The sequence below is a fragment of the Pezoporus flaviventris genome, unplaced genomic scaffold, assembly GCF_033815535.1.
Source record: "Pezoporus flaviventris isolate CSIRO_AGI_PZ_B2104156 unplaced genomic scaffold, CSIRO_AGI_Pfla_v1 ptg000045l, whole genome shotgun sequence".
Taxonomy (NCBI): Eukaryota; Metazoa; Chordata; class Aves; order Psittaciformes; family Psittacidae; genus Pezoporus; species Pezoporus flaviventris.
The window spans coordinates 1,911,260-1,934,631 of record NW_026892593.1 but is presented as its reverse complement, the minus strand read 5'-3'; the positions used below and the strand labels follow the sequence as shown (position 1 = coordinate 1,934,631).

The 23,372-nt window shown below is 47.2% G+C and overlaps 1 protein-coding gene across 4 annotated transcripts in view; it reads right to left on the bottom strand.

The window, feature by feature from the left end:
• Nucleotides 1–23,372, bottom strand: part of PPP6R2 (protein phosphatase 6 regulatory subunit 2) — a 90,192-nt gene that overhangs the window by 60,352 nt on the left and 6,468 nt on the right. For all 4 annotated transcript variants that reach the window (XR_009745874.1, XM_061467217.1, XM_061467220.1 and 1 more), the window contains exon 3: nucleotides 1,992–2,124. The gene's annotated coding sequence lies outside the window, so the exon portion shown is untranslated. The remainder of the gene's footprint in view (nucleotides 1–1,991; nucleotides 2,125–23,372) is intronic.

Here is a 23,372-nt window from a genome sequence, read left to right as displayed (position 1 = left end):
AGTTGTAGGGAGTGACGAGGTACCCCTGAGCCTTCTCTTCTGCAGACTGAACCCCCCAGGTCCCTCAGCTGTTCCCCATCACACTTGTGCTCCAGGCCCTGCATCAGTTCTGTTACCCTTCTCTGGCCTCACTCCAGCATGTCAGAAGTCATTCCAACAAAGATCAAGCAAGTAAACAGGAGGCATGACATCACCCAAGTATCGCACATTGCATCTCGCTGCTCGAGGTCTGCTTTGCTTCTCTCAGAACAGGCAGCAGAGCTCAAAAAGTGCAGCTGGTCTGATCAGCTTCTCTTTAAAGAGACTGAGCAGAACATGAAGCAGACCAGCTTCTAATGGAAGATGCATTAAACTTGCCTTGATTCATGACTACAGCACAGAAGAACAGGAGATACAGCAGAAGGCATGAATGGTATTAAGGAAGTGCACAGTTATTTACAGTCCCCAGTAAACCCAAGAACAGGGACACCTCAAAGTTATCAAGCAGCCAAGAAATGCCATAGAACTTACTGGTTATGGAGACCGAAAGCTCAGCGGAGCTCAAGACCCCAGCTGGTTGCACCAGTTCCTATCAAGCAGGTTTATAAAGGACCCTCAAAGGTTTTACAGCCAGAATGTTTCAGACAGGTCACTCACCCAGGTGACTGGCAGATGGTGGCACTGCCTACCCTGCACTTGCACTGCTCTGAACTTCTCCTGTGTCCATTGACAGCAAGAGCAGGTAACTGAGGGTGCTGAGCCAGCCACACCTCAGGGATGAGCAGAATTTGCCAGACTGGGCTACATCGTTTCCTGCTACTATTTATCTCTATGTATGTCACTGACCCACATGATTACTAACCTCTGGGCACCATCCATATGCTCCAGATCCCAGATGGCTTCCAGAGCAATGTTCACAGAGCCATAGTTTCAGTTGGAAGGGACTTCAAAGCTGCTCCAGTTCCAACCCCTGCCACAGACAAGGACACCTTCCACTACAGCAGGTTGCTCCAAGCCCGTGTCCAGCCTGGCCTTGAACGCTGCCAGGAATGGGGCAGCCACAGCTTCTCTGGGCACCCTGTGCCACCACCTCAGCACCCTCACAGGGAAGAACTTCTGCCTAAGAGCTCATCTCGGTCTACCCTTAAATTTCACCAGTTCCCAGCCATCAGGTCTGACACACAACATAAATATTACCAGCTCCCTCAGCAGCAGCATCTTTATTCACAGCTCACCTAAAGCCGCACTTTTTCTGCAATAAAACTCAGTGTCTGCTCCTTCCTTGTGGAGTTTTAAGAATGCCTTTAATTCATAACTTATTCCCCTGGGAGACGTTGCTTTACATAAGATCTCTTGCCTTTGTATCATTAAGAAAGCTCTTCATAACCAAATCAGCAGCAGAACAATGATCAAGTCAGCCAGCTCCAGGTGATACCAAGGAGGATCCCAGGGCTCCCATAGGCAGTCAGTCCATATCCCAATAATCCTGAATTGTAAATCCTCAGTGTAATCCCATGCTGCACCAAAGAGCAGTTCCTCTTGTTTGCTTCACTGCCAGCTTGATAACTTTGTTGGATGCTTCCAATGTCTCACCTTATGAAAACCAGTGAGTAACCACGGCCTGGTCACTCTGACTACCCCCATGACAAAATGTACTTACTACATGTCATTTCCATACTGCTACTTCTTGGAAGAGCCACAAGTGCTTCCCAGAATTACAGACAGTCACTAGAAAGAAAGAAGTCCTATCTTCTTCCCATCAGCTTAAGTTCTGAGAGACACTTACCAGCTAAACCTGGTTTTAGGGAGTAACCTGACCCACATCCCATGACTAGACTGCAGAGCTGAGCTGCTCAGCTGTAAGGAACCAGTTCTCATCTCCTCAGAAGGACCATCCCAGGGCCACTACAGCTCCCTCTCAAATGACCAGCAAGAACAATCTCAGCAGCAACCACCAGAACACATAATACAATATGTTGTCATTACTGAGCTTAAAAAAGAGATGTACATACCTTCAGTAGAAGTTATTTCAAATGTGAAATCTTCTGCACGGACAGAGAAACATTTGGGTTACAGTTCCTGGAATACTCCCAGTTTCAGAAAATTATTTTCATCCAGTGTGAATTCTTCCTCAAGCTTCCTATCCTGGAAAAGATTGGAAAAAGCTGTTATTAACCAAAGGTAACTGAAAGCCAAAGAGTTTTTTACCACCATAAAGAAACTCCCATGCAACCCTTCAACCCAACGAGAGCTCTGAGCAAGACCATGGGTGACCAACACTCTGCAAAGCTACCAGCACCACATCAGACATCCTCTTTCCACTTGTGCTCCTTCTGCAGCACAGGGCAAACATGTTCCTTCCCTGCTGTGGCAGTGAGGGGTTAACAGCCCCGGCCCCTCGTGGCCCTTGCTCTGCTGTGAGACTTGTACCTCATTCAAGAACACATGCTTGTTTTCTTGACATGGTTTCAAAAAGCAAGTTGTAGGTTGTCAGGGAAACGTGAGGGTCATTTTCACTTGTTCCAAGAATAATTGCAGCAACACCACACGTATCCCACGTTCGGTCAGGGGCCCCAGCACCTCCAGGCGGCAGCAAGGAACCCGGCCGCACAAGAGCCCTTGCCGTGGTTTTAAAAGGGGATTCATAGATGGAAGTGGGAAGAGAACTAAGCCTGGCTTAACTTGTTGAGTCCCACCCACAACTGCAGAGCCTTGGTGAAGAGGGTTTAACCAAACCCCTGTCTCTATCCAGGTATTCCTTTTTTTTTTTTATGCTAGGATCCTGATCAAAGAGAAGACAACAGCAGCCAGACCCTGCATCAAATGGTGTTCTCTCACTACCCCAACAGAAAGAGAATGCTCACATTGATGCTACATCTCCAACCAGCCTTGACATCTTAACATCACAACCCAGAGCAGCACAGGAGTGTAACACAGCACTAACAGACAGAATAATGTATTTTCTCATTTTCTTCCCCTTCCTTCTTCATCTTCCCCCAACACAAGAGGGACGTGGAGCTGCTGGAGAGAATCCAGAGGAAGACACAGAGATGCTGTGAGGGCTGGAGCAGCTCTGCTCTGGAGCCAGGGTGAGAGAGCTGGGCTGGGTCAGCCTGGAGAAGAGAAGGCTCCTTAAGGGGAGACCTTAGAGCAGCTCCAGTGCCTGAAGGGGCTATAAGAAACCTGAATACTGTTAAGACTGGGCTAGACAGGGTGCTGGGCCGTCTAGTCTAGGTCATGCTCTGCCTAAAAAGGTTGGAGCAGATGATCTTAGAGGTCCCTTCCAACCTTGAATTCTGTGATTCTGATTTACCAAGGCAAAAGCCAGGGATGTTTTTCCAAGCTTACACAATCCATATTAAGGTGTCAGCAAACTGACTGCACAGTGTCCCGCTCTCCCTCAATGCTTCTTTTCACCCCATGTCCATGTTGTAAAACCCATGAAGAACAGGAGCAAGGACCCATCTTGTTCTTCCTGAAAGCAAATTTCACATCAGTATCTTAAGGACACAGTCATGTCACACCTTTCTGAAGTGGCCTTCCTGGATTACAGAATAGTGGAAGCAACCCGACGTGACACTGTTCTTCTGACTTGAAGAAGAGCAAGAACTTAACCTCCAACACTTCAAGTGACGGGCATCAGCCTCCAGCTCTGTCATCCTTCAGTTTGATACTCCATTCCTCTCAATTTTCTTCAATTTCTTCCATTATTTAACTGAAACAGCTCATAAATTCCCAGCTAAGAGCAGCAGGACAATGGGATCCACCGCTTTTCAGCAAAGTCAGAACAGATTTGAGTAATGGGGTCAAGTCCTTTCCTACATCCCGAACACACACTGCTGCAATTTCAGCCTGATTCTCTCCTGAGCCATGCGCTTTATTTTGTCTGACAACTGATTGGAAACAGAGCACAACAAAGTGGTGCCAGTAAATAGGAGTTTATATTTTCTACCTTTTCTCCAGGCATTTTGCATTTTTGCATAGGCTGGAGAGAACAAACCCAGCAGGTCAAACTTAACCCCCTAAGTCACAGGTTTTAGAGGAAATCTAGCCTAACTTAGGCCATAGAGAATCCATAAAGAGAAGCCTTCAGAGACACAACTGGGAATCATGTGAATTCAAGGTGACAGCTTTCCTTATTCCAACTGCACTTTCTTGATTCCTAGGAATTCAACTGTCTGAGGATGCTCCTGTGCTAGACCTGCACTTGTTCTTCAGGCCTCCAGCACACACATCCCAGATTGCTCTCACTCTGACCTTCTCACTGGTGTGGCAGCATGCCCAAAACCAGTCAATGGGAAACTGGTTATTGTGAACGACAATCACAGAACCCCAGACTGGTTTGGGCTGAAGGGACTTTAAAGCTCATCCAGTTCCAACCCCTGCCATGGGCAGGGACATCTTCCACTAGAGCAGGTTGCTCCAAGCCACATACAACCTGGCCTTGGACACTGCCAGGGATGGGGCAGCCACAGCTTCTCTGGGCACCCTGTACTAGCGCCTCAGCACCCTCACAGGGAAGAACTTCTGCCTAAGATCTAAATCTAGCCTCTTTCATCTTAAAGCCAGAAAGGCAACTCAGACATAGCCCTCGAGCCTGCAGAATGTATCCAAAACCCAACTATGGCAGCAGCATGGGAGCCAGGAGACCTTGGATGCTTCTTGCAGTGCTCCTCTGCTTACAAAAAAACAAAACATTAAAACCAGAGCACACATAAGGAAGCTGCTGGCAAGCAGAGAACTCTCCTTGAGCTCCTTTTGCTTTGGTACCTGCTTCTGTGGGGGAAGCAGGGAAAAGCAACCTGGCTGCACCAAGGCTCCTAGGGGCTGGAATGCTGCCTCCCTGCAGAGAATCCCTGTGCACAACTTGTAGTAATACTTGCAAAGAGAGATTGTTTATCTGGAAAAGACGTGAAGAGGAAAATACTGAGACGAATGAGAATCCCTTGATAAAAATAATCAAAAGGTATATTTAACTCATAAAAAAAAAGAGCATCTCACTGGCATCCCGGCCTGTATCAGCACCAGTGTGGCAGCAGGGCCAGGGCAGTGATTGTGCCCCTGCACTGGGCACTGGTGAGGCTGCACCTCGAATCCTGTGTTCAGCTCTGGGCCCCTCACTGCAAGAGAGACATTGAGGTGGTGGAACGGGGCCAGAGAAGGGCAACGGAGCTGGTGCAGGGCCTGGAGCACAAGTGTGATGGGGAACGGCTGAGGGACCTGGGGGGTTCAGTATGGAGAAGAGAAGGCTCAGGGGTACCTCGTCACTCCCTACAACTGCCTGACAGGAGGATGGAGCCAGGAGGGCGCTAGGCTCTGCTGCCAGGGAACAAGGGATGGGACAAGAGGAAACGGCCTCAAGGTGCACCAGGGCAGGTTTAAATGGAGATGAGGAACAATTCCTTCCCCAAAGGGTGCTCAGGCACTGGAACAGGCTGCCCAGGGCAGTGCTGGAGTCACTATCCCTGCAAGTGTTCACACACCGTGTAGCCGAGGCCTTCAGTGCCATGGGTTAGTGATGGCCTTGGCAGTGCTGGGGAACAGTTGGACTGGATGAGCTTAAAGGGCTTTTCCCACCTGGTTGATTCCACAATCTCTGGCTGCCTATCTTAACAGCTGGAGAACACAAGAGGGAAGCAAGACTCTTACCTTCACTGTACAACCAGTGACACCTCCCAGCAGTCAGTACTGGGATGCAAGTCCATGAAGAAAGGATGTGAGCATTTGATAATATTACATAAAAAGCAGCTATTTTTAAAGAAACCGATACTCTTCCCACTGCCTTCGCTGCTTGCATGCAGTTGATCAGGAATATCAAACAAGATTAATGAAACTCAAGCTTTTATATAAGCAATAGTATCCCTCAAGACATTACTAATTAAGTTAGTTATGCAAATTGAGGGGAAAAAGACATTTATGCAGGACATTTCCACAGCACTCATAGGCTGAACAACAACAGCCAGCTTAAATCAAACCAGCAAGCAATTCTCTAATCAATCTGATCTCCACTTGCGCACACTTTGGAATTAATTCAGATTTCTTCCCACCTACATTAGGAGCAGCCACCAAAAAAACACCACAATCCAAAGGGAAAAAGAGCCCAGTATAAAGTGGTCATTGTCCTTTCCCACGTCTTCCTCTCCAGTGCAACAAGTGAGACATGGAAGTAGTACTTAAGGCAGACCAGAAGCCCTTTCATGGGATTTATACTATTGACTTCCATCAAGTTCCTGAAGTTGGGCTTTTGGAGATCATCAACTCCTTTCCAACCCTGCTTTTCTCAAGATCCAGAAATTCATGGATAAAAGGGTGTAATAGCTGTGAAGTTATCAAGGAGGATAATAAAAAACAAAACAAAACTTATTTATCATTTCCAAAAGACAAGGGAAAACTCGGGATATTTTTATGTCTCCCAAAAAGCTGTCAAGAGTTTATTCTCCACAGAAGACCCTATTTTGTCCTCAAGGCGTTGCTGTCAGCTCCACCACCGTTCTACAGGCTGTGGCCCCACACACAACACTGAGATCTTATTTGGAATCGCTTCATGGGCACTAACAAAAAGCCTCCTGGAGCATTCTGCTGAGCAGGGCACCTCTTTAAGCCTCAGCTGGAATGACAGAGCTGAGACAAACAGCAACTGACTAAGATTATTGCTCCAGATACCCTCAACTAATTTTAGTGCACCAAATCCCGTGCCTGGTACCATCCTACACACAGCCCCTAGGCGCTGTAAGGGGAGCCCTTAGAGCAGATCCCAGTGCCTAAAGGGGCTACAGGAAAACTGGAGAGGGGCTTTGGACAAGGGCCTGTAGGGACAGCACAAGGGGAATGCCTTTAACTTGCAAGAGGGGAGACTGAGATGAGCTCTTAGGCAGAAGCACTCCCCAGTGAAGGTGCTGAGGTGCTGGCACAGGGTGTCCAGCGAAGCTGTGGCTGCCCCATTCCTGGCAGTGTTCAAGGCCAGGTTGGGCACAGGGGCTTGGAGCAACCTGCTCTAGTGGAAGATGTCCCTGCCCATGGCAGGGGGCTGGAGCTGGAGGAGATTTATGGTCCCTCCCAACCCAAAACAGTCTGATTCATGATTCTATGATCACTTTGGGCAATGACTGGTCTTTTACACTTCCTCATTCCTCAATAAATAAATAAATGAATGAAAAACTATCCCCCAACTCTTCTGAGACACAGCCACAATATGGGAAGTTAAATATTCCCACAGTCACCAGTTACAGGGTAAATAAATACAGCAGCAAACACAAAGGAACCGCTGTGTACTTCATGGATCCTTCTGGTGTCATGAGGACACATTGAACATGATGCATAGTGCTGTCTGTTCACAAGCTATGCTGTAAGCAGAGTCATAGAATCATAGAATGGCTAGGGTTGGAAAGGACCTTTAGATCATCTAGTTCCACCCCCCCTGCCATGGGCAGGGACACCTCACACTAAACCATCTCACCCAAGGCTTCGTCCATCCTGGTCTTGAACACTGCCAGGGACAGAGCATTCACAGGGAATCCTCCTCCAACTTCCACCACCATGCTATTTTCAGGAGAGAACCTAGTTCCCATTATCAGAGCACTTCTAATTTGACAGAAACTGCTGAAATTGTAAAAAAAGAAACACAAACCAAGGCAAGGTTGGACAGGGTTTGGAGCAACCTGGTCCACTGGAAGGTGTCCCTGCCTATGGCAGGGGTTGGAAGTGGAGGAGCTTTAAGATCCCTTCAACCCAAACCACTCTGGGGTTCTATGAAATACCACTGAAGGAGTCAGCAACCAGTCCGATCTCAGACTAACACTCTTATGACTGTAAGAGCAGCAGCCTGCTCCTCTCCACCCCAATGCTGGTGCCTCTGCACCACATTTCTTGGACTTCACACACACTCCTAACAGCAAATACCAGTTTTAAACACATCCCTTATAAATTCAGGTTGAGAGTGACTGCTGAAATTTATTTTCCTCTCCATCTGGACATGTGCAAAGTGATATGTAAATCATGAGATACATGAAATGATGCTGGTAATTATAGAAGTAACCGAGACCAGGTCCTATTTTAAACTGCTGGCCAAGCGCTGGGAATGTCTTTCACAAAAGCTGACCCATCCCCAAAAACAAGATGTTATGGTGACAGAGCTTGCACAGAACCTGCCCAAACCTGTCAAGCACAACACGGGATGGATGTGAAGTCCCTGTGGGGTTTTGAGTTAGACAATGAAGACCACAGAAGGCTGAATCCACAAGGTCAGGTGTAACCGGATAACTAAAACCAAGCTGAAGATGAGCAAGGGCAGTTATTTATGGCAGTAAACCACCAAAGTGCCAAAGGCACCAGAGCAGTGGCAGAGAAGGAAATCAGAAACAGGAGTTTCCTGTCCAATGCACTGGCTGGAGAGAAGCTGGAGTCTACAGTAATTCACCTGCAGAGGTATGGAAGGTCCCAAAACCCGTCCTACTGCTCCTTACCTGGTACTAATACCAGAAGTGTTACCAAGCCCAGTGATTCACAAGGCAGGGACAGTGTCACCTGAAGTGATGTTTCTCCTCCTGCCAATGCAGCTACTGCTCTTTCACACCCCCAAGCTGGTACTTGAAGTCAGCTCTAATCCATTTTAAGAATCTGTCAAGCCACTCAGTAACTAAACAAGCTGAGGAAAGTTGCCAGTTTCATACATAACACCATGCTGCTACCTCACACAATTTACATTTGCAGTATTTTTATCACCAAGATCTTCCCAAGAAATCAGATCATTTGGGTTGGCGAGATTTTTTCACTGCACAACTTTAACTCACCTAAAAACGGCCCAACTTTACAGAAGAGTTAAGTAAATACCCTGCAAAATTCAGAGCACACTATAAATGTCTCAAGTTATCCATGACGAAGTCTGAGAAGTCTGAAGTCTTCCTCCTGTGCCTGCTGGAGGAGACAGGCATCATCCTGGACCCAGTTCATATCAAAAAAGGCACAAGACACACTTGAGAATCACAGAATCCCAGACTGTTTTGGGTTGGAAGGGACCTTAAAGCCCCTCCAGTTCCAAGCCCCTGCCACGGCCAGGGACACTTTCCACTAGAGCAGGCTGCTCCAAGCCCCTGTGTCCAACCTGGCCTTGAACACTGCCAGGAATGGGGCAGCCACAGCTTCCCTAGACACCCTGTGCCAGCGCCTCAGCACCCTCACAGGGAAGAACTTCTGCCTAAGAGCTCATCTCAGTCTTCCCCCTGTCAGGTTAAAGCCATTCCCCTTGGCCTGTTCCTACAGGCCCTTGTCCAAAGCCCCTCTCCAGTTTTCCTGCAGCCCCTTTAGGCACTGGAATCACCCTTGTTCGTCCAAGTTCTTCTGCTAAAGAACCATAAATCCCTCTACTATTCAGAAAACTCACCCAGAAACAATACAACAGATAAGCTTCAGCAGCACTTCAGGAACACATTCAAACCCAATGTCTATTCAACCAGTGCAAAGCTCCATGACACGAACCCTCTCATTGCCGCTCCTGCTCAACAACCAGGCTCCTTTCCCTCACACTCCACTGCTGCTTCCAGAGGCACAAGGAAAGTTGAGGTAAAATAACAACAAACCTCAACCTGTGGTCCAATGCCATCACTGGCACTGTCCCAGGTATACACAGAGCAGCAGACTGATCTCACTCCACTCAGAAATCATGTGTTTAGCTTTAATAAACCAAAACCACAGTGAATTCAGAAACTAACGAACTAACGTTTGCTGAACTTCTGCAAGGCTGAACCCAAGTTTTAGCACTGAACTGAGAAGCTGCCAAACTTCTCAGGTACTCTGTGACAAAGCCACCTATGCACAGGGCATGAGGGGAATGTGGGCACAGAACGAAACCTGTCAGCAAGTACGTAATTCCTTACCAGGAAAAACAGGATCACACAGAGCCCACCTATTTCTAGGGACAGAGAAATGTATACAAATACTACCTAAAACTTCTCATGCTTCTGACTCAAGACACAATAAATGAGAGAATTCACTGAGCACATGCAGTCTAGAAGGAATTCTGATAGAACCTGGAAACACTGGAGCTTCTGTGCATTCCACTGTTTTCTTCCCAACCTCATCTCTCATGCTGCTCCCACACTTCAGGCCTCGCTGCCAACAGAGCTCAGAGTCTCTTCTTCATTTCCACCTCTTCCATCACTTGCAGAAAGCCCAGGGCTGTCAGTGGTTTCCATCTACCTGCTCAGCAGCACATGTAATGCCTTCATCTTGTCACAGCAAGAGGAAAAAGGCACAGGAGAAATAATTTAACCCTCTTCCAGTTACCTGTCTTGACTAAAACAAGAGCTTTTGAATGGCAGCTCTACAGCAGCTCATGCCAACCTCTGAATCCACACTGCCACGTCTCTCCCCTGGGATGAGCACCCTAACTCTTGGTGTGCCAGCTTTCAGTGCCAGGAAAAACCCAGCAAGCGACTGAAAAGCAAACCCTGGGCCAGTTTTGACCAGTTTAGCACCCAGGAGCTCCCCAAGCACCCATGAAGAGGGACAAGCTGCTGGAAAAGTCTAAGAGGGACCAAGTCTAAGCAAACACATGGACACAAACTACAGTCCTGGCTTTTCTCTATGCTCACCCACAGACCAGGCAATCCAAACACTGTAACTCAGCATCAAATTCACAGACAGCACACTCTAAGGACAGCTCAGCTTAACTTCCCAGGGCTTAAAAGACCCATGGCTAGACTTCAAGACACATGGCCTCTGCCTCCCTTAGCCAGACCTCAGACCAGCTCAGAATGCTCACCCCGCTACACCCAGAACTCCAAACATGTTCTCCACCTTCAAGATTCTTTACTCTTCCTCAGAAGCGCATTTGGAGGGTTCAGAATACTAATTTAGGGATCAAACCTGCACATGAATAGAAATAAGCTTCACTGGACACACTGTGAATGGACAAGCCCTGCCTTGAACAGTGCTGCTAAGAATGGCACTGCTTCCACAGAAAGGCCAAAGGCAAGGTCCTGAACCTGGGTCAGGGCAATCCCAGCACAAACACAGGCTGGGGGAGACTGGATGGAGCAGCCTCAGGAGAAGGACTTGGGGTGCTGGGTGAGGAGAAGCTCCCCATGACCCGGCTTCAGTGTGTGCTTGAGACCAGAACCCCCTTGTGTGCTGGGCTGCACATGTAGAGCGTGAGCAGCAGCTCAAGGAGGGAATCCTGCCCCTCTGCTGAACTCTGGGGAGACCCCCCCTGCAGTCCTGATCCAGCTCTGGAGCAACAGCACAGGAAGGATGTGGAGCTGTTGGAGTGAGGCCAGAGGAGGCCACGGAGATGCTGCAAGGGCTGGGGCAGCTCTGAGCAACCTGCACTAGTGGAAGGTGTCCCTGCCCGTGGCAGGGGGTTGGGACTGGAGGAGCTTTAAGGTCCCTTCCAACCCAAACCAGGATGGGATTCTATGAAAGTCAAAAGCCAGAGTAAAAAACATGCCTTGCTATTTACACTTCTAGAACATCATCCCTATTCTTGCTTGGTTTTTAAGTCTTGAACAGAAAGATGCAAGAATGTTTTATTTCTTTCTATATAAGCATTTCAGGATGCCATTTGAACTGATGATCCCATGTGAGGTACATGCATCGGCCCAAAGTTGCAGAAGTTCCATAAAGAATACGCACAGAATCATGCTGCAAACAGTAGAAAATAAATAAAGAAAACAAATCACACTCTTTCCAGAAGTGTTACTTGTAAGTTAGAGTCTTACTTGTAAGCTACTTCATCTGCACACCTGGCAAGAGCAAGGCTGCTCCTGCCATGAGTGAAGCCCTGAGCAGGCTCCTGAGGAGCACAACCACTTCACACCAACTTAATGGCTTTTTGAGGAAGGAGCTTCCCAATTGCAGCCACGACTGTTTGCATGCTCTGAAACCCAACTTGCATAACAAGAGCTCCCAGAACATTTCTTTGTGTACTCCCAGAGAAACAACTCTACAGAGTCAATGGGAAAGGCGCCTGGTTCCAAGCGCGCTCCAAGGCTTTGGCAGCCCGGTGCTGACAAGTAGCACACTCCTCGACCTCGGGTCCATGGGAAGCTGGGAGGGGAAATAAAAGGAGCTCTGCGGGTTGTTTGGTACCCATTAAGGGCAAAGCAGCCAGAAGAAATGTGGCTGGCGAGCTCCAACTAACATGTTTTGCACCAACAGAAAGGCAGCAGATCTCCTGGGCAGTCTTCCACACGAGCCTGACTTGCCAGGAGTCATCAGTACGTAAATCCACCAGCTAAAGAGATGTTTGGTCTTACTTGTGCTTCATCCCATTCTTTTATTATCACTTAAATGAAAAATAAAACATACCTTCCTCATTGCAAAAAGATCACAGCAAAAACATCACAACCACACCATGTAACGGCTCTGAAGAACTGTCCAGTGACCAGAACATCTCCTTTCCTAAAGAACATCTCCATATTATCCAAATGGCTATTTCAGGTTATAGGGGAGAAGATGGGAGGAACAGGGATCATGGGGGAGGTTCCATTTTGTCTGCAGCCCACCCCAAGCCAGCAGTACATTGGCAAGAGGAAGGTGAAGCTTTGCTGTGTACTCCCCAGGGTTTCCTGAACAGTCTGTGCAGATAGTGGACATTTTCCCCTGAGCATCTGTAGCCACCTTCAAGGCTCTTTCCCACTTGCTTCCAGCAGGATTTCAAACCATGTTCTCCTACTGGAAGCACATTCTATTTAGAAGCCAGAGAACAGACATTAGGAAGTTCTTCCCTGTGAGGGTTGTGAGGCCCTGACACAGCAGGCTGCACAATAAGCTGTGGCTTCCTGGGACTTGGAGCAACCTCCTCTAGTGGAAAGCATCCCTGACCATGGCAGGGGTTGGAACTGGAGGAACTTTAAGGTCCCTTCCAACACAAACCATTCTATGAGCCTATGTTTCTCCGAAGAATCAAGCTTTTGAAGATGCAAGCACTTCACAACTGCACTGGAGGTGGCCAGAACAGTATCATATACTGAAGAATGGAAACAAGGAAAGAACTGTTAGTGAATCTGTTCAAAACAACTGAAAATGCACTCCAGGCACCCACAGTCTCTTTGAACTCATTCTCCAGTTCCCATCAGTCACCAGCTGTTGTGTTTGAAGGGATTTTAGCTCAGTCAGACTCAGGGAAGTCTTGACGACTGTGTGCATAGAGCACATATCAGATGTTAGCACCTTCTGAATGTCTTTTGATGCCTCTCCTGCTGCTAAGGCCCTGCACACTAACAGCTCTCAACTACTCTTCTGTTGCTGTTGCACACCCCACTGTGCTTTCTGGAGGATTTAACTACTGTAACCTGCCAGAAGACAACTGTTTGTGACACAGACTACCTGCATTACCACATTCTGTATTACACTACTTCCAATCTACTGAAGCATCAACACTGCTGCTGTGCACATCCATCTCCCCAGTGCCCTCCCTTCAAACCCCACTGCAATCCCCCATCCTAAGGCTGAGGTTATGGGTTGTCACTTGTTGCCTCTGCAGTTCATCATGACCAAAACCTCAGTCCCACCGTTGTCCTGCCGTCACCTTCCAGCTACATCACCCATCACTGTCAGTAACAGTAATCCGGCCATGGTTGCTGCCCATGCCTTGCTGCTGTATTACAATACAGCAAAGGTGATTTACAGCAGGCTTACACTCCTTTGGGTCCAGAAGGCTCAAAACCTCCATTTCAGTCTGTCAGGGGAAAAGAATCACGAGCTACTCAAATCTCCAGAGCTCACTCTCAACCTCTCCAGGATCCTACTTCAGACTCTGTAGGAACAGACTCAGTGCTGGTTTCCAAGACAAAACAACACTACTAAACAATTTCCTAATTCATCTTATAGCCAAGATTCAATCAAAGATCTGTATCGATTCCTCTCACATTCACTCAAGGCATGAAGAATGGTCCAAAACACCACTGGAGAGAAGGTTTGTTGTGTAAGTATATATGACAACTCAAGAAGAGAAATTTTTCCATATTATTATACAATTACACCCGAGAGGTCTGTGGTTCTCCAGACAAACTACAGCAGTTCTGAGGATTTCCTGTTCTATCTGTAAGGGCTGGAGCTGCCGAAGCCCACCCCTACATGGAGAAGAAATAAACTCCTTTCAGCAGTCACCCATCTCCCTCCTACCAGCTCAGCTCCTCCTGTGAAGTAGCTGTCCAAGGAGCCACAAGAAGGCACAGTAAAAAATACAGAGGTAAAGGCAGGAAGTGCAAACGCCTCTTCACCAATGTTCTACTTCTCTCCTGCCCACCTAAGCTGTAATTTGGAAGGACTCTGACTGCATTAATACACATTGTTCCAAATTCAAAGGGGTGTTGTGTCCGCCTTGGGTAGTCAAACTACGTCTGATGGTGAAAGAAATTCAACCTTATCACAGAGGAGCCTCTCCTGCCTGAAAGAATGGTTTTGTCTTTAGAAACCCACCTGCAGACACTCTTTGAAAGCCAAGTCTTTACATCAGTCCCTCCCCAAGCAAAAAGGTGTCAAATCAACCCAACAGCAACAAAACCAGACGTTATGGAGCACTGACGTGCTCCATGTGCTTTCATAAGAAAGGCATTGTTTAAGTAGAGTCTCCTGCAAACAATAAATCCAAAGCATAAGAATGAAATAGCAGGATACAAATCTGTCTTCTACAGGTACACAGAGCCTTCACCTCCCAAGATCAAACATTTAGGGAACTCTGTTCCAACCTTAGTGCCACACTAAAACTGTAGCTTAATGCCACAGTGAAAGATTAAGCACAAAGCCTGGAGAAAAATAGAATCTGGTTTGGGTTATAGCCTCTGCAATAAACAGCAGTTCACAAAGCAAGCTCAAATAGCCCTTAACTATAAGAACACAGGTTTACAAGCAATAGCTGCAGTAAGTTAAGGAACTAAGATAAAATGTGCAATTGTCCTCAATGAAGCAGCCTGAATGAGTCCAAACCAGCCTTCTCTGCTCCCAAGTTAAGATCATGCAATGAGCCCATCCTCACTCAAAACAGTTTAGTGAAAATCACAGATTCATATCATAGAACCCCAGACTGGTTTGGGTTGGAAGCGACCTTAAAGCTCATCCACCTCCAACCCCCTGCCATGGGCAGGGACACCTTCCACATGAGCAGGTTGCTCCAAGCCCCATCCAACCTGGCCTTGAACACTGCCAGGGATGGTGCAGCCACAGCTTCAACTGGGCCAACAGAATAAGTGATAATAAATATATATATTTATATACATGTATAAAATAAAATAAAGCCAAGGGACACCACCTATGAAGGACTGTCTACCAAAACTCTGCAAGAACCATCACAGCAGTTTCAGGACACCTTTAGAAGTTGAAGGACATGAATAAAACAACTATTTTCGCATCAGGATTTTACATACATATATTTTCATTCATCACGATTCCCTCTGTTACCTTCCCTCACTCATTGTTTGATTCTTTTCTGTAACCTCTGAATAAAAGGCAAAGCAGGATAGACTGGAATGCTCAGAGGCAATGATGGCTCCAGCAACCGTCCACCCCTCCCTTCAGCACAGACATCCCAACATAAGAAGTATGTGGAGCTTCTGGAGCGAGCCCAGAGGAGGCCACAGAGATGCTGCGAGGGCTGAAGCAGCTCTGCTCTGGAGCCAGGCTGAGAGAGCTGGGCTGGTTCAGCCTGGAGAAGAGAAGACTCCTCAAAGGGAGACCTTAGAGCAGCTCCAGTGCCTAAAGGGGCTACAGGAAACCTGGAGAGGGGCTTTGGACAAGGGCCTGTAGGGACAGGACAAGGGGAATGGCTTTAACCTGCCATAGGGGAGACTGAGATGAGATCTTAGGCAGAAGTTCCTCACAGGGCATCCTTAAGGTCCCTTCCAACCCAAACCATTCCATGATTCTACATCCACTGAGCAGCAAACAACCATGATCACAATTTCAGCCGAGCTCTGACTGCAGAGCTACACATCAAAGTCTCCAGAATATATAATGCAAAAATGAATTATAACCTTTATTCCCTCCTACACCTGAGCAACAAAATTATACACTGTCTCTGTTGTACTCAGGAGCTTTGTCGTTAGCTGTTATCTTAGCACTGGGATAACTTAAATCACAGAATCCCAGACTGGTTTGGGTTGGAAGGGACCTTAAAGTTCATCAAGTCCCAGCCCCTTGTCACAGGCAGGGACACGTTCCTCTAGCCCTTTAAATACTTAAACCCTGTGAAAACTTACATGGTGTATGTCTTACATCATGTTTCAGCCTCAGTAACAAAACAAAAAAAAAAAGCACTAAAAATAATGATAAATCTATTACTTTCTGTTCCTTCCACCCCTTCAAAGTCTCATATCTCAGAGTGAACAATCAGAAGCTTCTGTTTTAAGCAGGTGAAGGATGCATCTCTGGGGAAAAAGAGAACAAAAACTCAAGAGTGCTTTGCCTGCAGTCCCCTTGCAGAGCAGAAGGCCATGAAGCTCTGTCTGGATGGCAGCATGGTTTGTCAAGGTCTTCGGGAGGGGAACCAGCCTCCGCCAGTGCCCACAACCCAGAGCTCCAGTGCAGGCATCTGCTCCTGCCCCCCAAGCTCAGCTACTTCAAAATGGAAAGGAGAGTTATCACCCTGCTAATGCAGGTGAATACCTCCTGAACAAGGAGGAGTGTCACATCTCCCAGGTGGAATTTTTACCCCATGGTACCAACTAACAACATAAACTTTATTCATGGCATTTTCAGATTCATAGAATTGGTTTTGGTTGGAAGGGACTTTAAAACTCCTCCAGTTCCAGCCCCCTGCCATGGGCAGAGACACCTTCCACTAGAGCAGGTTGCTCCAAGCCCTGTCCAACACAGCCCGTCTCTTCTATTTGTCAGTTAGATGTTAAAGAAAATGAAGCCACTCATGTCACTGGCTCAGGAGAAATAAAGGAGGTTTTTGGTGAACTGGTGAAACACTATTTTGGTTAAGTTTTACCTGAGAATCACAAGTTTATCTCAGTGCTTTCCAACCAACAGCTTGGGCCAAGAAAGCTCTTGGGGAGCTGAAACACATCTTCAGTTATACAAACTGAATATATATATAAACATATATATGTAATTTGAAGATGAACAGAATCCCCTTTTAAGTCTTTCCACCTTCCTCCCCATGTTTGCTGTGGCCATGGAGCAACATGGGGGTCTTCACAGCACTGGTGCCCTGTGGGGTTGCACACCGTTTCTGAAGGGTGGCTTTGGGACAGAGGTTGTCCCCTGCTGTTTTCTGGTGATGGGGGACAGGGAGAGTGTCACAGGAAAACCCTGAACAATGTGGCAGGAGAAGCTGTGCCAGAGAGGTGCAAAGAGGAGGCTCTGGAGAAGGAGCTGCAGAGGCGGTGAAGAAGCAGAAGATGGAGCAGGAGCTGGGAGCTGGCTGGAGCTGTGGGCTGCCCGTGGGGTGGATTGTGGCACTGTTGTATGAGGCACAGGTCTCTCCCATGCTGGGAAGCGTAACTGTGACCGAGTGTACAGAGCTGGATTAAGGTCCCTTCCAATCCAAACCGTTCCATGATTCTATGACCTACAATTCCTTGGACACAAGCAGTGAATCACAAGAGTTACACGAGTCTGGTTCCCCAGCACAGCAAGGGGTTGTGCTGGGTTTTCTTCTTTTAATACCAAACTGCTGCAGGCAAGTAAGTTATGAAGGGCTGTCTGTTGTACAAATATGCACACAGAATTAAGAGCTCCTTCTAATTATTCCCTGCTTCTGAAGTTCCCTAATAAAGAGATGATATCAAGAAGTACTTTGTTTTGATGATCAGCTTTAACCCCATTCAGTATCTCGTTACACAGCCCTCTAATTGATGCCCTACCCCATGCTAAGGACAGAATTTGCACAGCTTCTTCATGTAAATGTTCCTTTTTTAATTAAATTCAACACACCCAGGCATTGAGGAAACTTCAAAAAATGCAGGGAAAACCCAGCCATGAAAATACACCAAACACTGGGAATGGCACAAAATTGTCCCAGACCTGGCAGTGTTCAAGGCCAGGTTGGACGGGGTTTAAAGCAACCTGCTCTAGTGGAAGGTGTCCCCACCAGTGGTGGGGGGTTGGAACTCGGTAAGCTTTAAGGCCCCTTCCAACCCAAACCATTCATGACTCCAGGAAAAAAGGTCCTTTTCCCCCTAGGTCAGTCAAAAGCATGTGGAGCTGATCACACACCAAAGAATTCAGCTTCCCCAACCTACCAGCTCCACCTTATCTACGAAGGTGTAGTTATCTCCAGATTCATTACCAGTGACTGAGTGAAATACAGGTTATTTAACAACATTAAGAGTCAAATTCCTCACTATTAAATTTCTCTTCCCTACATTCCAGGTATGGAGTTGCTCCCCACTGGAAGGCGCCATCAGCAGGAAGCCCAGGGATCTCTGTGCTTCGCTTTGCAGAGTAATCTTTCAACGCAAGGCTTCCAACTTGATTCAGCTATTAAGGAGCTAACATACAACCACTATTAAACAAGCAAAACCAAGTCCTGGGCGGGGGGGGTTGTTAAGTGCTGTTTTACATCTCTTGCAGGACTGCTCAGACACTCCACTCCTCCTTCACTTGCACTGCTCACAGCAGTAAACAAGACTTTGAAGCCACTTGGGCTGTTTATTACATGTTGTTTAAGCAACAGATTACATTTTTTTCTGCCTCATCTTAGTTAAACCCTCCAGAAATCATTAGTATTAAACTGTTATCTCAGAAGTAGATGCTGGTATTTACTGGGGCACACAAGCAGTATTGGCAACAAACCCAGTTGCTCAAAGTCATTTACCACATCCATCTATGGACTCTGGATACTTTATTCTTTGCTGCACACCCAGAATAAGGCAATATTAGCAAAGAGACATCATTCTGCTCAGCAGATTTGCAACCTAAGACTTCCTGTTGCACTTCAGCTGAAGATCAAGAGCTGTAGTTTCAGATACACCTATTTTATCAATACCATGAGATACTCAAAAAAAAACAACTGCTTGCCCTCCCTTCCTGGTGCTTTACGCAGTTCAAAGCTTCACAAGTGAGTTTATGCCTCTACCTACATTAAAGCAGCTCAGCCCTTTGCAGGCTGCAGTTTGTAACCAGAATATCCTGACATTGCACTGCTCCACGAACCCAGCTACATGCGAAGGAGGCACAAGATCACTGTCTAAACCCATAACAAACCAGTGCCTTGGAACAGGATATTAAACAACACTCATTTTAATTTCCTTAATCTTTCAGGACATCATATAGACACAGTCCACATGGGGTTTAAGTAGTTCTGCAGTTAAAATAAGTATTAGGACACTTCAGAAGATAAAAGTTTTATGTATGATGGTAGACCACCAGCCTGTTCTTCCTGCACACCATCATCTAAACTGTATTTAGGGGCTACACTTCATTCATCACAAAGCACCTTGTGGAGAAGGGCTTTGGCCAAGCACCTGTAGGGACAGCACAAGGGGAGTGGCTTTAACCTGTCAGAGGGGAGACTGAGGTGAGCTCTTAGGCAGAAGCTCTTCCCTGTGAGGGTGCTGAGGTGCTGGCACAGGGTGCCCAGAGAAGCTGTGGCTGCCCCATCCCTGGCAGTGTTCAAGGCCAGGTTGGACATAGGGCTTGGAGCAACCTGCTCTAGTGGAAGGTGTCCCTGCCTGTGGCAGGGGCTGGAGCTGGAGGAGCTTTAAAGTCCCTTCCAACCCAAACCAGTCTATGAACAAAATAAATTAACATCAATCACGCACAAAAGACCATGCACAGGAAGTACTCCTGCTCTCTACAAGTACCTCACAGAATACAAATTCTGATAGCAACAGCAGTTGAGTATCATTTTAGCAATTGTCTCTGCCCTAAAACCTTGTATTCAAGCTGGCTTGTTCTTGCAACTCACTACTCCATTCCAAGGAGACACCATAAGGTATTCATTTGAATACAACACTCCAAGTCAATTTAAATAATAATTCCCAAGCCAGAGCTTCAGTTTCAAGCCAAGCACCCCATAAGCAATGGGAACATTCACACCAATGCTGCAGGGACAAGAACTCTGCAGTGCCCAGAGCACTCCCACTGCAACCTCTGTAAGAGAATGAGGCACCCCAATGGTCCCCACCAGCAACATGGCTTGGGTGAAATACCTTCCTGTTAATGCAAAACCTGACTTCAGCTCCAAAGACTACAAAAGACAACTGATCCTTTGAAAAGACGAGAGTTCCTTCTGCTTTCATCAAATCCTGGAGGCAAGATGTGGCTTTTCCTCATCTGGAAAATGCCACAATGACATTTCAAATAATGCTCTTGTTGCTTCTGTATCTCGAAAACAAAGTAAAGCACTGTATTAAGTGATGCTCCCACCTACTTAGCAAGCTGGTGCATTTACATGTGCCCCTGTACAGAGGTACTAGCTCAGGTTTCGAAAGCAGAGCAGGAACATCAGTGACGGCCTGAGCAGGAGGTGAAGGACTGGGGCTCCTGCCAGCTCCAGAGCTCATCCACAGCCCCCCCTGCACCATGGTACCAGCACAGCCTCAGGAGCCTAAACTCCACTTGATGCATGTTGTTCAGCCAGGAGAAGAGAAGGCTCCAGGGAGACCTTGGAAGACCTTCCAGTGCGTGAAAGGGCCAACAAGAAACCTAGAGAGGGACTCTGAACAAGGGGACAGGACAACGGGGAATGGCTTTAACCTGCCAGAGGGGAGACTGAGATGAGCTCTTAGCAGAAGCTCTTCCCTGTGAGGGTGCTGAGGCGTTGGCACAGGGTGCCAAGAGAAGCTGTGGCTGCCCCATCCCTGGCAGTGTTCAAGGCCGGGTTGGACACAGGGCTTGGAGCAACCTGCCCTAGTAGAAGGTGCCCCTGTCCATGGCAGGGGGTGGAACTGCAAGAGCTAGGTCCCTTCTGACACAAACCACTCCATGATACTATTCTGTGATTCCCTCAGTCCCACCAATGTATTTCACAGCACGTTAAGCTGGTGCTCACCACTACTCCTAAACAGCATTTTGCCCTCTTATTTAACGCGTAAAACACAGTAATTCATGGCCTAATCTATATCCCTGACATCAAGCTTGACAAGTTACACACCCCCCAAAAACTGTGAGCAAGAAATACATTGGGAATTCCACACACATCCTCAGACCTCCCCTTTCCATTTTTAAACACAGGAGATTACCCAGTGTGGTTTTTATCTGCTCTGCTATTTTCTTTAATCACATACCTCAAAACCATCTCAACACCAACACACGTAATACTTTGCCATTTTCAGACACAGCATCCATTCCAATGACTGTACTTCCAATGTTATTTTGGCTTATTACTTCACCCACTGAGATGAATTTTCACTGATGTTCCACCAGCACTGCCTGGTCTTCCCCTATCTCTTCCCAACCCATTAGGAATTTAAAGCAGCCAATATACATAAATTGTAGTGATTTCCTTCCAACAAGTAAGAATTCATGTATTACAACCTGGAATCACCCAATGCAATTGCAGACTGGTTTGGGTTGAAAGTGATCTTAAAGCCCCTCCAGTTCCAACCCCTGCCACAGGCAGGGACACCTTCCACTAGAGCAGCTTGCTCCAAGCCCCTGCGTCCAACCTGGCCCTGAACACTGCTAAGTTTTGTGTGACAAAAACTTACACTTGTTTTATTGCATTGGCCTTAAATCAGGAAACGGTTTGGGTGGGAAGGAACCTTAAAGCTCCTCCAGTTCCAACCCCTGCCAAGGGCAGGCACAGCTTCTCTGGGCACCCTGTGCCAGCGCCTCAGCACCTTCACAGGGAAGAACTGCCTAAGAGTTCATCTCAGACTCCCCTCTGGCAGATTAAAGCCATTCCCCTTGTCCTGTCCCTACAGGCCCTTGTCCAAAGCCCCTCTCCAGGTTTCCTGTAGCCCCTTTAGGCACTGGAGCTGCTCTAAGGTCTCCCTTTGAGGAGTCTTCTCTTCTCCAGGCTGAACCAGCCCAGCTCTCTCAGCCTGGCTCCAGAGCATAGCTGCATCTCCTCCGGCCTTACTCCAGCAGCTCCACATTGCTCCTGTGCTGTTGCCCCAGAGCTGGATCAGGACTGCAGGGGGTGGGTCTCCCCAGACCACAGCAGAGGGGCAGGATCCCCCCCCTGAGCTGCTGCTCATGCCCTGGGGGTGCAGCCCAGCACATGGGTGGTTCTGAGCTGAAGGTCACAGTGAAGTCGGGTCATGGGGAGCTCCTCCTCACCCATCACCTCAAGTCCTTCTCTTCAGGGTGCTCCATCCAGTCTCCCCCAGCCTGTGTTTGTGCTGGGACTGCCCTGACCCATGTGCAGGACCTTGGCCTTGGTCATGTTGAACTTCAGCACATAGATCAGTGGAAGGCTGTTTCTTTCTATCAAGGGCTGTTGAGATCCTCCTCTGCCAACACGAGCTCTGCTGTTTACTTGTCAGTGATCTGCTGAAGTTTCTGCTTTTCCCAAAATAATTTACTCATGACCAGGGCACAGTCCACCAGCTCTGACAACAAACCCTGGTTGTGCAACAATATTGTCCTCATGTGGCAAATGTCCACTGTGACATGAGGTGATTCAGTTTCACTTCACAGTTCCTTGTACAAACTCAAGTATATACCCAAACCCCAAGTATACACTGAATATTCTCACTTGCTTCTCTAAGACTACTTAATTATAATGAGCGCAGGAGCTGAAGCCTTGACACCCCAACAATGACCTGGATATTCTACCCACTAGTTACAATAGTTCTTGGGAACTTCATTCCAACATTTACTTCCAGGTACTGCATAAAGCAGCACTTACAAACTCACTGCAATTCATTCCTGAAGAACAAAGTCAAAGCAGTGAGGTTTATTTCTGCAAGACACAATGTTCTTCAGCAGTGCTGCTACTTAAAGTGGAGGGGGAAAATGGGACCAGGGAGACCACAGACACTGGGTGAGAGCTGCCACCCTGAAAGCACTTACAGGTATTAACAACTATTACTTGTAACAGGTATTTTAGAGGGACTCCAGTGAGCTAAGAACAAAGCTGACAGAAGCAACAGGAAAAAAGAGAAGTAATGAAATTAGCTGCCTATTTTGTAAGAGGAAGCAGCGGGTACAGTGTAACACCACTGAAATCCAATATGCATTTATTCCTGGCACTGCACCCCTCAAACATAACACGCCTTTCTGCCAAGTTTGGCATCCTCAAACCCCTTGTTATTTTTGTAAACTCCTCTGCTACTTCATATTTGAGCCTTCCCAAAACTCATCCACGTGCAGCAGCCTCTGGTCATAATTAGGCTTTAGGGAAAGTATAGGGAAAGAAAAATAATCAGTATTTATATATACTAAAGCAGAGGTAAGTTTGTTTCAGCTTTCAGAGGGTCCTTCTCATGCCAAGTGCTGAAGAAACACAGAGAAATCTTGTCTGGCACACCCACAGAGCTTACTCCTTATGACCCAAAAAG